Source organism: Dasypus novemcinctus, chromosome 23 (genome assembly GCF_030445035.2).
Source record: "Dasypus novemcinctus isolate mDasNov1 chromosome 23, mDasNov1.1.hap2, whole genome shotgun sequence".
Taxonomy (NCBI): domain Eukaryota; kingdom Metazoa; phylum Chordata; class Mammalia; order Cingulata; family Dasypodidae; genus Dasypus; species Dasypus novemcinctus.
The window spans coordinates 12329019-12344402 of NC_080695.1; the positions used below are offsets into that span (position 1 = coordinate 12329019).

Here is a 15384-nt window from a genome sequence, read left to right on the forward strand (position 1 = left end):
ATAAGGGAGCCCCACATGCAAGGAGTGCACTCTGCAAGGAGAGCCACCCCATGCAAAAAAAGCACAGCCTGCCCAGGTGTGGCGCAACACACATGGAGAGCTGATGCAGCAAGATGACGCAAGAAAAAGAGACATAGATTCCTGGTGCCACTGACAAGAATGCAAGTGGACACAGAACACACAGCAAACCGACACAGAGAGCAGACAACAGGGTCAGGGGAAGGGGGAAGAAATAAATAAAAAATAAATCTTAAAAAAACCCAACTCAGAACACTTTTAGTTCAGGGGGTTTAACTATTTGTACTTTTTACAACAGAGGTTTTAATGTCATAACAATGAAAGATTAAACTACATGTAATGTGACACCGAACAAACAGAGCTGGAGACCGCTGGCAATTCACATAGAGAATGCTCTTAGCTCCCGAGAAGCCTTCGATTGTTATTTTAATTTTTATTGATTTTTAGCTTAGCCCTTTGCCCTTCAACAGCTTTACTGAGAGATAATTCCAACACCATCATACCACTGACCCATTTAAAGTAAATAATTCAATGGCTTATAATAGATTCACAGAGAGGCGCCAGCATGACCACAGGCAAGGCTTGAACTCCCTAGCTTTTTATTCTCCCGTCAGCCCTTAGGGGGCGGACCGAGACAACGCAACCTCTCCCGGCCGCATCGCCACCTCGCGCACGCATGCGCGACTCACCTGGGCAAGGTGGCCGGCGGCGCGTCCCGCGTGCGCGCAGGCGCGGCGCGCGCGGCCGGCGGACTTTGTGACGTCAGCTGCGCGGCCCGGCCGAGAGCCGGCGGCCGCGCCGAGACGCTTCCGCGGCGTGACGCGCGGAGTTGCCCAGCCCGCGGCCCGCCCGCCCGCCGGCCTCGCCGCCGCTCCCTCGCTCCCTCAGCGCGCCGAGCGCGGGCCAGCGGCCGGGGCGGAGGCCCGGGGCGACGCGGCGCGCGGAGGGCTGCCGGCCGGCGGGCGGGCAGTCGGAGCGCGCGGCGGGCGGGCGGCGGGCGCCGGTCTCTATATGGCGGCGGCTCTGTCGGGCCTGGCTGTCCGGCTCTCGCGCTCGGCCGCCGCCCGCTCCTATGGGGTCTTCTGCAAGGGGCTGACCCGCACGCTGCTCATCTTTTTCGACCTGGCCTGGCGGCTGCGCATCAACTTCCCCTACCTCTACATCGTGGCTTCCATGATGCTCAACGTCCGCCTGCAGGTGGGTGACCCGCGCCCGCCCGGGCCCGCTTGGTCGGCCCGGCCCCCTCTTCGCGACCCTCCCCAGAGTGCGGGGTGGGCGCGCCCCGGCCAGCCTAGGGTGCTGCAGATGCTCCCGGCAGCTTCCCTGGGTTGGATGCTGAGTGTGTGTCAAGCACCGTGCATTTTCTCGTGCGGTCCCTCAGGAGCCCGGGAAGCTCCGTGCCTTGGTCAAGTCCCGCTGCTGGCGGGTGGGTGGGATCCGACGAGAGGTGGGATGGATGGCACGGGCTGGAAAGGCCCCGAGGAGGAAATTTGGCCGAGAAAAATACAAAATTTGGGGGTGGGAGTGGTGGGTTTATGGGAGCATTTTCTAGTTCCTTAATAAACTTTGTGGCGCCCTTTTATGTTATCCTTGAAACTTAGCATGGATTGGAAGTTAATGGTATTCTGATGATTGTTTTTTTACTTATCTCGACCCGAGATGGGAGCTGGGTGGTGGTGAGGATGAGGGAAGAGATCAAGAGACATGATAAAAGGAGCGGTCAGGCTCCAGAAGCTGCAAACAATTCACACCGAAATAGTGCTTTCGCTCCCCAGCACCCATTTGCCATGAATGGCTGACATATTACATCCTTTGAAGTACAGGTGCCTTTTTCTAGTGGGAGGGAAAGTCGTCAGTTTGAGAATTGTTTCTTTCAAGCCGTGTCACTAGTGACCAAAGCTCCTCCTTCATTCCATTTACATGTGTTGGTCTCTGGACACAAGCTCTGTGATGGGGAAAGAAACTGGTCCCTCTCCTGAAGGAGCCTACACTCTAAAGCACTGGTTTTGCTTCCTTGTGTGCAAAATGAGGAAACCTGAGCAGTAGTAGAGGGGGTGGTGAGATGGGGCAGGTGTCCCCACCCTGGCGTTTAGATGTGTCAGAGTGTACTTGTCATTGTGCTTGCACCTACAGGGTTTTGGTCCAATTGTTGGGAAGCAGATGTGGCTCAAGCAGTTTAGGGCCCACATTCCATGTGGGAGGCTCCTGGTTTGGTTTGGTGCCTCCTGAAAAAACAAACCACAAGCAAAACGAATGAAAAAACCAACTCAGGGAAGCCCATGTGGTTCAGCAGTGGAGTGCTGGGTTCCCACATACTAGGTCCTGGGTTCAATCTCCTGATCCTGGTACCTCAAACAAACAAACAAAAGCAATTGTTGAACAAAATGTGTTAAAATGAGTTGAGATGAACCTGCCTCTCTACTTCAAGGTCTAAGCTAAGATACTTTCATATGAGCAGGTGCTTGTGGCATCCTCAAATGGTAATAGATAGGAGAAGTAGAAAACTCAAATATCTTTACAGTTAGCAGGTGTCAATGAGTGAAGGATGCTGGCTGGGAACTGTGGTAAACCAGAGGGCCTGTGCTGTAGCCAGTTGTCATCCTGTGGAGATTGAGGCCTGGGGTTTGCAAGATCTAATGACTTCCAAGAGAAATTGGAAATCCTGATTTTTAGATCTCAAACTAACTCAGATTTTTACGAAGAAACTTTGTGGGCAAAATGGAACGTGTCTGTGGGCTAACTCCCACTTTGGAATGTCCTGCCTAGAATTACATTAGTAATTTGCAGTCATTTTATAAGTTAATAGAGTTTGTAAGAGGAAAACCTACTTAATAATGCTGTCCTGTTGAAAGTTGCCATTCATCATGAGAAAATCACCTCTCTCCTGTATCCACTCCTCTCTTTACAACCACCGCCTTAGTCCAAGCTACCATAATCACTCCCTGGACTATTGCAGTCGCTTCCATCTATTCTCCACCAAACCATTAGAGAAGTCTTTTAAAAACATTGATTAGATCATGTTATTCCTTAGAAAACAAAAAGTTTCCTAGTGTAGGCAGAATGCATTTCACATGTGTCTTACAGTTCTGCTCCCTCCCACCTCTCCAAGGAACCTCTCACCTGGCTAGCTCCTTACTCCCCACACTGGGCTCCTTTCTACTCTCTGCATGTCCCACGCTCCTTTCTGCCCTGGGTGCTTGCATGCGCTGGCCCTTCCATCTTGGCTTGACTGTTATTCCCTGCCTCTTCCAATGCTGGTGCATTTTCACACTTCAGTTCTTAGAAAGGACTTTTGTGACCACCGCGTCTACGTCATCTTGTGCCTGTTACCCTCATTGTGGGAATGCTCAAGTCTTGTTTGTTTCATAAGCAATAAAGAACTCCATTTCTAAATAATGCTCAGGGTTTCAAAATCTTTTGTTGATACAGCAGTAAGTTAATCTCCGGAGAGGTTTTGAAATACGTATTTGCCTGATGAATAGTGGAGATAAATATGTGAAAAATAAGTGCAGTAGGTGAAATTGATAGAAGGGATCTGCACTGTTATGGTTGAGGGTAGGTAAATGCACCGAAGAACATTTTGCAGGAAGGAAATTAGATCTATAAGACAGGACCTGGGTGGGCAGTCAGGAGAGCTGAATGCATCAGTCCCCAAAGCCCATGATGGATGAGCAGGGCTGTTGAAAACTCTGGGAGCTGAATGCGTGAGGAATAAGGAAGGGGGCAAGTGGGAGGAGGACTGCCTGGTAATGCCCACAGACAAGGTAATCACCAGGTACCTTGGGGAAGGGCTACTAAGAACTGGGTGAGGATTTTAGACCTGATCATGGGCTTGAGGGAGTGCAATTAGCAACCCCTTCCCAAACTGAGTGAGACCGGGGGCCGCATAGGCTCTCTGCTGTATTAGGAGAGGTCTCAATAAAATGCGGCATTTACTTTGGTTTCTTTAAACCCCTACACATTTTAGTTTTTGTTCATTTGCAGAAAATCACTAATTTACCTGACTTGAAGGTTTAATTATTTTGGCCTTTAAAAAGGGAAGTGCAACAGGAAATAGAATCTGAACAAGGGGGACAGCACCAGCTCCCTGCCTTCTGTTTTTCTTAGAACACTCTGTACCCATCCTCTTTATCGCTGGGTTGCTGGAATCTGTTTTGCAAGTAATAAGGAATTAAGGACTCCATTTTTTTCTCAACAAATCAATTTTATTGATACACATTAATGTACAGTTCATCCAAAGTGTACAATCAGTGGTATTTGGTATAATCACATAGTTGTGCATTCATCACTTCAGTCATTATTAGAGTGTTTTCATTATTTCACTAATAATAAAAACCAAACAAACAAAATTTTTCACCTCTCAATCTCTCTGTGTTTCCCCTGCTGTACATAGCTGCTATTTCTGGCTATTTTTGCATATTTATTTATTCTTTAAAGTTTTATAGAGATATTTTCACATACCATATAATCTAGGACCCCCCAAATTTCTTGTTTGTAGGGGAGTGAGAAGTTTTTTAAGAAGGTTAATACCTCATTAGCATGAAAGATGATTAAATGAGAAAATAGATGCAAAATGCCTTTATGAACTAACAAGGGCTGTTATTTAAAAATACTGTTTGCAAGCTAGCCTTAATTCCCTAGAGTTTTTTGTGTCCTACTTATTTAAATAACAGAATTTGAAATACAAGGCATTAAAAAAAAAATTAGAGTCCATACCAGATACTAAATTTAGCAGAACAAAGATAAAAAATCATACTGATGTTGGCAGTGCTTCAAAAAGTTAAACATATACATAAGTGAATATCCTTGTTCTTAGGAAATGTATATGGAAGTATTAAATGTTCAAGGATCATGATGTATATAATTTACTCTCCAGTGTTTAGAAGACAGATAAAAAGAAGATTCGGCAAATGTAGCAAAATGTGTTAAAAGTTGGTGGATCTGGGTGGGGGCCTTTGTTAGAGTTATCTGTATGAGTTTTGTATTTTTGCAACTGTCCCGTAGGTTTGAAATTATTTCAAAATAAAAAGTTAAAAAAAAAAAAGTGAAACATAGAATTACTACGTGGCCCAGCAATTCATTCCTAGGTGTAGATCCCAAAAGAATTGAAAACAGGTAGTCAAACTGATATTGTATATAGATATTCACAGCAGCATTATTCACAATAGTCAAAAGGTGGAATAACCCAAGTGTCCATCCACAGATGAATGGATCAATGGAATGTGGTGTCTACATACAGTGGAATATTACACGCCATAAAAGGCCTGAAGTTCCCCTGCAAAATGGATGAACCTTGGAAACATTGTGCTCAGTGAAGGAAGCTAGCCATGAAAGGACAAACACTGGAGAATTCCACTTATATGAAATACCTAGAATAGGCAGGATCACAGAGAAAGTAGATTAGAGGTTGTTGGGGGAAGGGCAAATGGGGACTTACTGCTAAATGGTACAAATTTTTTGTTTGGAGATGTATTAGTCAGCCAAAGGGGTGCAAAATACCAGAAATTGGTTAGTTTTTATAAAGGGTATTTATTTGGGGTAGGAGCTTACAAATACCAGGCCACAAAGCATTAGTTACTTCCCCCACCAAAGTCTATTTCCACGTGTTGGAACAAGATGGCTGCCAACGTCTGGAGGGTTCAGGCTTCCTGGCTTCCTTTGGGCTCAGCACCTTGTTTTCTCCGCAAGGTCAGCTGTAGACTATGAGGCTCTCAAAACTTTGCCTCTCTCCACAAGGTCAGCTGTAGACTTGTTGGGGGCGCGCCCGCCATTTTGCGGACCGCCCCACACCAGTAGAAAAAATGGCAGGCGGCATGATTCAGCACTGTTTCCCCCTGCTTCCTGCCCTTTCCCCGCCCCTTCCCCCCCCCCCCAGCCCTTTCCAAGCCATATAAGGTCTTGTTCCAGCCCTGACCAATCCCCTTGCAACGCGAATGCTTAAGACGCTATATAAGCTTGCTCTGTACAAAAAGAATAAACGGAAGAAGAAGACACACTATGGTGCGGCTCTGAGTGGTTCTTCCCTGCCATCTGCCCACTCCCTCTCTCGGGTACCCTGTTGTCCTCGTGGTCTCCGTACACCTGCTGGCGGGCCTGTTGGGGGCGCGCCCGCCATTTTTTCTACTGATGTGGGGCGGTCCGCAAAATGGCGGGCGCGCCCCCAACATAGACTGTCAGGTGAAGGGCTCTGTCTCTCTTCCTGAGGTTTCTGCCATGTCTAAGGAACTGTCTCTATTCCTTTGTGTTCTTCTCCTGGCTCAGGTCCTCTCTTCCCGGGGATTACTTCTCTTTCCTCTGTGTGCTGATTTCCTGGTTCTCTAGCTTAAGACTTCAGCATCAAACTCCAACATCAAAACTCCAACATCAGGGAAACGGACTTTGGCCCAGTGGTTAGGGCGTCCGTCTACCACATGGGAGGTCCGCGGTTCAAACCCCGGGCCTCCTTGACCCGTGTGGAGCTGGCCATGCGCAGTGCTGATGCGCGCAAGGAGTGCCGTGCCACGCAAGGGTGTCCCCCGCGTGGGGGAGCCCCACGCGCAAGGAGTGCGCCCGTGAGGAGAGCCGCCCAGCGTGAAAAGAAAGTGCAGCCTGCCCAGGAATGGCGCCGCCCACACTTCCTGTGCCGCTGACGACAACAGAAGCGGACAAAGAAACAAGACGCAGCAAAACAGACACCAAGAACAGACAACCGGGGGGGGGGGGGGGGGAATTAAATAAAATAAAAATAAATCTTAAAAAAAAAAAAAAAATCTCCAACATCAGAAACCTCCAGTATTAAAAAGCTTCAACTCTGTTCTTTGCCATGTCTTTTATCTGTGAGTCCCCGCCCACCAAAGGATGGGGACTCAATGCCCTAATGACATGGCCCAATCAAAGCCCTAATCATAATTTAATCATGCCCAGGTACAGAGCAGATTACAAACATAATCCAGTATCTATTTTTGGAATTCATAACCATATCAAACTACTACAGGAGGTGATAAAAAGTTTTGGACATAGATAATGGTGGTGGTTGCACAACCTTGTGAATATAATTAATGCCACTGAATTGTATACTTAAGAATGGTTAAAATGGCAAACTTTATGTTATATATTTTTTTTACCACAATAATATTTTTTTAAAAATTGTTCTTAGAACCCACTGTAATTTAATAAGTTATGCCTATGCCTTTTTCAGTTATATAGCCTGTAGGAAGAATCAAGTCTCTTAGCTCCAGGACCTAGATTCTTGTACCTATTAAAATAGAAGGCCTGAAAAAGAACAGTCAGGGAAAGAAGAGGAGAAGGTTCATGATAGGGTCAAACCAAACAACGCCCTTGCCTTACCTGTGTCTGCCTGCTGCACCGCCCAGTGCTGGCCAGGCCTGAGACTGAGAACCTTCCCTCGGTCAGTCTAACAGCTCACTTTTTGTCTTCTGTCTCTGAGTTGACTTTCCAGATACACAGCTCCACATTTTAGTGTTCATCTACCACTTGAAAATCTATATTATTCATTCATTCCAAGCAAGTAAAAGGTGTTTTGGGGTGCCGGGGCTGGTTAGAGGCACTGCTTACCATTTTAAATAGGGCAGCCAGTTGGCCTCATTGAGGAGGACTTTATCCATGAAGACTTCTGGGTTAAGAAAGCAACTTCATTTCAAGCAGAAGGAGCAGCCTTTCAGGTGAAGAAAAGCAAGTTTAAAAACTGTTGTGGGGAAGCAGATGTGGCTCAGGTGATAGGGCCCAAGATCGAATCCTGGTGAATCCTAGAGGAGAAAAAATGAGAAGACGAGAAGAGAAATAGATACAGAAGATCACATAACAAATGGACACAGCAAAAACAGCAGGGTGGGGGGAGGGGAAGGAAAGGGGAAAATAAATCTTTAAAAAAAACAACTGGTGTGTGTGTGGGAAAAAACCGTTGGTGGGAAGTGGATGTGGCTCAAGTGATTGAGCTCCTGCCTACCACATGGCAGGTCCCGGGTTCAGTTTCCAGTGCCTCCTGGAGAAGATGAGCAAGACAGCGGGCTGGCATGACAGGCAGGCACAGCAAGGTGATGCAACAAGATGACACAACGAAGGAGACACAAAGAGTAAAGACAACGAGAGCTGCAAAAAAAGCAGGGAGCCAAAGTGGCTCAAGTGATTGAGTGCCTCTCTTCCATATGGGAGGTCTCCAGGTGAACCTGGGGGCCTCCTAAAGAGAAGACAAGATGACGAGCAGACACAGCACACAGTGACTGCAAACAGTGGTGGGGGGTGTGGGGAGGGAATAATAAATAAAATAACAAAAAAAGAAAAATAATATTAAAAAGAAAAATCAAACTGTTGGTGAGAAGCAGATGTGGCTCAAGCAATTGAGCTCCTGCCTACTACATGGGAGGTCCCAGGTTCAGTTTCCGGTGCCTCCTGGAGAGGACAAGCAGAACAGCAAGCTGGCATGGCAAGCTGATGCAACAAGATGGTGCTACAAGGAGACACAACAAAGCAGGGAGCGGAGGTGGCTCAAACAATTGAGCGCTTCTACATGGGAGGTCCCAGGTTCAGTTCCTGGTGCTTTCTAAAAGAGAAGACGAGCCGACACAGAGCACATAGTGAATGGACACAGAGAGCAGAGAGCGAGCGCAAACAATGAGGGGGGGGGAATAAAGAAATAAAAATGGATCTTAAAAAAAAATAAAAATGGTTGGTGTAGTATTATCCCATTTACAATTTTTTTCATAAATATGCTTGTCCATATCTGAGAGGAAAGCAGGCTAGGGTGAGGAGCCAGCCCTAACCTACGAGAGAGCCTGGACTTAGCTTCTGAAATAACCTGGGGAGAAGGACCAGTGTTTTTCCCCCTATTCCTTTACCTACGGGTCATTTTTTACGGTCCAGTAGAAATGAATCACTTCCCCGTGGACTGAGCCCTTCACTCCTGGAGCACATGTCTCCGGCCAGTGTGTCCCAAGGGCCTTCCCTACCAAGGCACAATGTGGGGAAGGGAAGAAAGAGGCTGGAGCCTTTATAGAGCAGAGAGAACTTTTTTTTTTTAAGTTTAGTACATTGCAGTTTCACCATAATCGGAAAACCTGTTCTGTTCATATTTTTTACTGAATTTGGAAACACCGTTTGTATCTACCTTCAACCATCAGTGTTGGGAAGAGGTACACTGTGTCTCTGCAACAAAACGTTTGCCCATCTACCTCTGCAAAACAAAGACGTTTTCAAAGTGGACACAGGCTCCCTTGTAGTGCATCCTGAGACCACGCCCTAGGATGGATCTAAAGACAGTTTGAAATAGATGTGGCTGCTTTTCCTTTTGTTCATCTTCTCCTTTTCTGTCACTACTCTATTTTGGAGTCTCTGTGAGTAAAAGTGATCCACACTAGAGTGTTCTGAGTTGTATGTTTAGATTTTTTAGTTTAGATTTTTGTGTGTGTAGGTTTCTTAATTAAATTAAACTGACTGGCAAAAGATTATTACTAGAAAAATGGTCACATTCTTGGATGTTCTGGCAATGTTAAATTGCTATAGAAGTTTCTAAATGCCTCTTTTTATTTTCTGTCCTTAATGTGGTCTTGGTGACAGACTGGTGGTCTGCAGTTCACACTTTGAGTAGCAGTGCATGAAAGAGACAGCAGTGAGAGGCCAGTGTGGCTGGTGCGAGGGAGGGGGGGAGACAGGAGGAGGGCAGAAAAGTATGGGGGGGGCACTTGTGTGTACCTAGGTAAGGACTTTGGTTTAAACTGAGTGAAATGGGAAATAAGATTTTGAGCTGAGGTGTGACATAAACTGCATTACTTTTTTAAAGGATCTTTTAAAAAAAGCTTTATTTTGTAAATATTCAAATGTACACAAACATGAAATAGTATAATGAACCCCATGATTCCATTACCCCTTTTCAATTAGGATTGACTCTTTGCTAATCTAGTTTTCTCTATTCCTTCCAACCTTGTACTGGCTTTACCATCCACCCCACATTATTTTTATTAAATAAATCTCAGGCAAAATGGATCACTTCTTAATTTTTTTTTTTGCTGTTCAATTTGAAATAACTTTAGACTTACAGAAAAGTTGCAAAACCAGAAGTTTACATAGGCCCTTCATCCCACTTCCTCTAATGTTGACATCTTACAGAACCATGGTACAGTTCTCAAAACTGACTTTGGGCCAGACCAGCAGAGACAGCAGCCGGAGCAGCTGCAGCCTCTGCCCTCTCCCGTGGGCCCACACATCCCCCCCTCTACCTCTTTCCCCCTTCCTCCACCCCTCTTCCCCGCTTCCTCCTCCACCTGCCTATCTGCAGAGGTGGGGAGGATGGGGGGTGGTGGGGAGGATGGGGGTGGAGCTTGCCTTCCCACCAGCCCCTATTGTTCTGGCCCAAACCTCCCGCTGGCTCCCCTCTTCCCCACAGTTGCCTCACACCTGCAGTGACCAAAGACTTGACCACTCAAAGTCCAGCTCCCCAGAACACTGCTTGACAGGAATGGAGGTGGATTGAAGGTGGATTAAATGTCACTCTCACCATCCGACTACTTATGCATGGAAAGGAAATCGGGAGTATCACTGGAAAGAAAGAATCAGTTAAGAACATACAGGAGGAAAGTGGTGCACATATCAACATCTCATGAGGGAATTGTCCTGAGAAAATTACTACTTTGGCTCAACCCACTAATGCCAATCTTTAAAGCCTTTGCTATGATCATTGACAAACTGGAAGAGGACATCAGAAAATTTATGACTAATAGACCCCCAGTCACCCTGAGGCTGGTGGTCCCTGCTAGTGAATGTGGCTCTCTCATTGGAAAAGGTGGTTGCAAGATCAAGGAAGTACGAGAGAGTACAGGGGCTCAGGTCCAGGTGGCAGGGATTGTGCTCCCCAACTCATCTGAGCGGGCTTTCACTATTGCTGGCATTCCACAATCCATCATTGAGTGTGTCAAACAGATCTGCGTGGTCATGTTGGAGTCCCCCCCGAAGGGTGGGACCATCCCGTCCCAGCCCAAGCTGTCCAGTTCTCCGGTCATCTTTGCAGGTGGTCAGGACAGGTACAGCACAGGCAGCGACAGTGCAAGCATTCCCCGTACCACCACATCCATGTGGCTCAACCCTGACCTGGAGGGACCACCTCTAGAGGCTTATACCGTTCAAGGACAGCATGCCATTCCACAGCCAGATTTGACCAAGCTGTAGCAGTTGGAGATGCAACAGTCTCATTTGCCTATGATGCACGGCAACACCGGATTCAGTGCGGGCTGGGATGTATCTGCTCAGACTACTTCTCATGAACTCACCATTCCAAGTGATTTGATTGGCTGGATAATCGGATGTCAAGGCGCCAAAATCAGTGAGATCCGTCAGATGTCTGGGGTGCAGATCAAATAGTGAACCGAGTAGAAGAATCTACTGATAGGCAGGTTACCATCACTGGATCTGCTGCCAGCATTAGTCTGACTCAGTATCTAATCAATGCCAGGCTTTCCTTGGAGACAGGTGGCATGGGGAGCAGCTAGAACAACGCAGATTCATCCCTTTCTGCTGTTCACCACCACCCGTGATCCATCTGGGTAGTTTCTGAACAGTCAGCGATTCCAGGTTTTAAATAGTTCCAGTTTCTACACATTTTATCATCCCCTCGTGATTTTTCAATTAACGCATTTTAATTCCTTTCTCTGTTGAACTGTTAATGCTGAGATCCATATTTAGTTTTATATGCCTCTCTCTGTTTTTTGTTTTGTGTTGTTTTTTTTTTTCGCTCATGAATTTTTTTTCCTGTTTGTCATGGAAATCTAAGAGTGGAATATTAATACATTTCAGTTTAGTTCTGTAATGTCAGGAATTTTCAAACAAAAATTAAAAAGATGGGGAAAAAACTGACTTTGGGACAATACTATTTGCCTCCCCCTCCAGTTGTCTGTTCTCTGTGTCCATTTGCTATGTATTCTTCTGTGACGGCTTCTATCCTTATCAGCGACACGGGGAAACTGTCTCTTTTTTTACTCCAAACAAAATAAGGACTATATTTATTAGTCAAATGTTCTTTCATTTGTTGCAAATGATGAAAGAACATTTGACCAGCATACATCTGCCCAATTATATGTAAACCCTACTCTTTTCCCTTCCATTTGATTTTTTTTAACTTTCTTTATTTTTTAATTCATTTTTAAAAAATATTACAAAAAATGAGGTCCCCATGTACCCCCCACCCCCCTCACCCCATACTCTCCCCATAGCAACATTCTTCTCCATCATCATGACACATGCATTGCATTTGGTGAATACATCTCTGAGCATTGTTGCACCTCATGGTCAGTGGTCCACATCATAGCCCACACTCTCTCACGTTAAGTGGGCCATGGGAGGACCTACAATGTCTGGTAATTGTCCCTGCAGCACCACCCAGGACAACTCCAAGTCCCGAAAACGCTTCTAATTCTCATCTCTTCCTCTAATTCCCCACACCCAGCAGCCACCATGGCCACTTTTTCCACACCAATGCCACATTTTCTTTGATTACTAAGCACAATAGTTCATGAATAGAATATCAGTAAGTCCACTCTAATCCATATTCTATTCCTCCATCCTGTGGACCTTGGATTGGTTGTGTCCATTCCACATCTATGTCAAGAGGGGGCTTAGATTCTACATGGATGCTGGATGCAGTTTTCCTGCTTTCAGTTGTAGGCACTCTTGGCTCCATGGTGTGGTGGTTGACCTTCTTCAACTCCATGTTAGCTGAGTGGGGTAAGTCCAATAAACCAGAGTTTAGGAGCTGAAGTCTGTTGAGGCTCAGGGCCTGGCTATCATATGGTCAGTCCAGAGATTCATATCCCCTGGGTAAATCTTAAACCCCAGCACCAACTACAATTCTGGTAAAGTAACAGAAAAGGCTTGTGAAAAGAGATCACATCTGAGTCCAGCTCCATCACACAGAAACACCAACTCCAAAGAAGGGCCAACTGACATGGCAGTGAACTCCATTTGCCATGACCATAAAACCTGTGGGTCTCTGTAGCCCTCAGAAGAACCAGTAACTGGGGTTGTATCTACTTTATCTGTCTCTGGGACTCTGCTCAGGTATGTATAAGGGCAACCCCTCTGATAACCTCCCGGCTCTTTTTTAGAGACTCATAGCCATATAAACTCATTTGTCCTTTCCATTTCCCCCTTGATTTAGGTCAAAAAGCATTTTTAACTCCTGTTATTATATGTAGACAGATATTCTGTTGGTCTGAGTTGAACCTTTTATTCAGGGTCATTTTCCAATTACATCATCAGCTGGTACTTGGTAGTGAGCCCTTGGTGCCAGGGAGGCTCATCCCCGGGAGTCATGTCCCATGCTGGGGGGAAGGCAACGAGTTTACATGCTGAGTTTGGCTTTGAGACTGGCCGCATTTGAGCAACACGGAGGCTCTCAGGAGGTAACTCTTAGGCACACTGCTGCTCTAGGCCTTGTTCTTATTTCAGGTGCGCAGGCTCACAAGCATAGCCATTAGTATCAGGGGCTCATTGTTGGACCTTCGTTCTTTTTTGGTCTTTGCCATTGCACTTGGCTGTGTCTCTTTTTGTTGCGTCATCTTGTGTCAGCTCTCTGTGTGTGCGGCGCCATTCTTGGGCAGGCTGCACTTTCTTTCGCGCTGGGCGGCTCTTACGGGGCACACTCCTTGCACGTGGGGCTCCCCTACATGGGGGACATCCCCGTGTGGCATGGCACTCCTTGTGCGTATCAGCACTGCACATGGGCCAGCTCCACATGAGTCAGGGAGGCCCGGGGTTTGAACCGCAGACCTCCCATATAGTAGGTGGACACCCTATCTATTGGGCCAAGTCTGCTTCCCAATACTATTTGAATTTCACCATTTTTTTCCACTAATGTCCTTTTCCATGTGTTTTAGTTGTTATGTCTCCTTAATCTCTTCTAATCTGTGGCATTTCCTTAGTCTTGTTTTGTCTTTTGGCCTTGACATTTTTGAAGAATACTAATTGTTTCGTACTATGTCCCCAGTTGATACTTTCTAATGTTTTCTGGTGATTAGATTGAGATATTATGCATTTTTAGCAAGAACACCACAAAATTGATGTGCCCATCTCAGTGCATCATGCTGGAGTCCATGCTGTTATGTCTTAGCTGTTTTTGTCTTTTTTTTTTTTTCAAGATTTATTTATTTATTTATTTATCTCCCCTTCCCCCACACCCTGGTTGTCTGTTCTCTTTGTCTATTTGCTGCATCTTCTTTGTCCGCTTCTGTTGTTGTCAGCGGCACGGGAATCTGTGTTTCTTTTTGTTGTGTCATCTTGTTGTGTCAGCTCTCCGTGTGTGCGGCACCACTCCTGGGCAGGCTGCACTTTCTTTCATGCTGGGCAGCTCTCCTTATGGGCACACTCCTTGCGTGTGGGGCTCCCCTACGCGGGGGACACCCCTGCATGGCAGGGTACTCCTTGCTTGCATCAGCACTGTGCATGGGCCAGCTCCACACGGGTCAAGGAGGCCCGGGGTTTGAACCGTGGACCTCCCATGTGGTAGACGGACGCTCTAACCACTGGACCAAGTCCGCCACCTGTTGTCTTAATACTGCGATGTTAGCTTTAATCAACTTGGCTGAGGTGGTGTAAAAGGCATGGTGAAGTCCTACCTCTGTTATTTGGAAATAGGCTCTTTGAAGATGTGATTAGTTAGCATGAGGCCGAACTGGGCTGGAGTAGGCCCTAATCCAATATGACTGGTGTCCTTAAGCAAAGGAGAGGAGATACGGACAGCAGGAAAGGAGGCCTGCCGTGTGATGGCCTAGCCAGGGACTGGAGCGCAGCAACCACAAGCTGAGCCGCAGCTGCCAGGGGCTGGAAGAAGCAAGGAAGCCCTGCCCACACCTTGGCTTCAGGCTTCTGGCCTCCAGAACTGGAAGGACCATTTTCTGCTATTTGAAGCCCCCAGTTTATGGTGCTGTGTTACAGCAGCCCTAGGACACCTAGACAGCCAGCTTTCCCTCTGTAGTCACCTTTTCCCCTTTCTAATGAAAAATATTTGGGAGAAGATACTTTGAGACTCTACACCTATCCTGATCTCCCTTAATGTTTGCCTGTGAATGTGAGCATTCATCAGTAGATTTTCATCTCCAGCAATTAGTGCTTTAGTGTTCTGATGATGATTTTTTATTTCTCTCATTCTTTCTACATTTATTAATTGGAATTCTTTTGTAAGATTTTATTTATTTGGACATTTGTTTGGTCATTTATGTCAATATGGACTCATAGATATTTATTTTATTCTTTGGGTTATCACCCAATACTACTGTTACTTATTTTGTTGCTCCAGTTGTTCCAGCTTTAGCCAGTGGGAGGTCTTTCGAACAGCTTTATTGAGATATAATTTACATACTGTGCAATTTACCCATTTAACATACA

The 15384-nt window shown here is 46.1% G+C and overlaps 1 protein-coding gene and 1 pseudogene across 1 annotated transcript in view; both read left to right on the forward strand.

The window, feature by feature from the left end:
- Window positions 1–583: 583 nt before the first annotated feature.
- On the forward strand, window positions 584–11715 carry LOC101433296 (poly(rC)-binding protein 2 pseudogene; annotated as a pseudogene).
- CYTH3 (cytohesin 3) overlaps window positions 882–15384 on the forward strand; it is a 160434-nt gene continuing 145931 nt past the window's right edge. The window contains exon 1 of the mRNA XM_058285770.2: window positions 882–1215. The gene's annotated coding sequence lies outside the window, so the exon portion shown is untranslated. The remainder of the gene's footprint in view (window positions 1216–15384) is intronic.